The sequence below is a fragment of the Egretta garzetta genome, unplaced genomic scaffold (genome assembly GCF_000687185.1).
Source record: "Egretta garzetta isolate BGI_Z169 unplaced genomic scaffold, ASM68718v1 scaffold293, whole genome shotgun sequence".
Taxonomy (NCBI): domain Eukaryota; kingdom Metazoa; phylum Chordata; class Aves; order Pelecaniformes; family Ardeidae; genus Egretta; species Egretta garzetta.
The window spans coordinates 2,549,370-2,549,797 of record NW_009259318.1 but is presented as its reverse complement, the minus strand read 5'-3'; the positions used below and the strand labels follow the sequence as shown (position 1 = coordinate 2,549,797).

At 59.1% G+C, this 428-nt stretch overlaps 1 protein-coding gene across 1 annotated transcript in view; it reads left to right on the top strand.

The window, feature by feature from the left end:
* The first annotated feature begins 222 nt into the window (after positions 1-222).
* CCDC91 (coiled-coil domain containing 91) overlaps positions 223-428 on the top strand; it is a 162,982-nt gene continuing 162,776 nt past the window's right edge. Inside the window, exon 1 of the mRNA XM_009636535.2 lies at positions 223-354. The gene's annotated coding sequence lies outside the window, so the exon portion shown is untranslated. The remainder of the gene's footprint in view (positions 355-428) is intronic.

Genomic DNA, 428 nt, shown 5'->3' with positions numbered 1-428 from the left:
CGTCCTCTCAGCACCTCAGAGCTACTGCAGAGAGGACTGCCAAAAAGCTTATCTTCTCCTTCCTTCTGTTCAGACCGAGGGGTGGTTTGATCTTCACTGTCCAGTCAGTTCTCCGTTTGTTTTCTGTGTTGACGCAGAAGGGCGGCAGCTGGTGCTAACTAAACATGCTGCTGCTCTTTGAGGACAAAGCTTGAGGCAACGAGCCTACGGTCACCACGCAGGCAGGGCGAGGAACCACGTTTTGACTGCAGAACCAAAGGCCAAGAGGCAAAGGCTCCATCCAGGGGCCGGGGCTGCTCCGAGACCGGCGCCAGCTGGTGATTCCAGTGGCGTCGGGTTTCCGTGACTGGCCCGGTAAGGAACAACAAGGCACCGCGGCGGCCAGGGAGCCGTCCGAGGATGATCAGCCCCTCACCGAGGCACCCGTC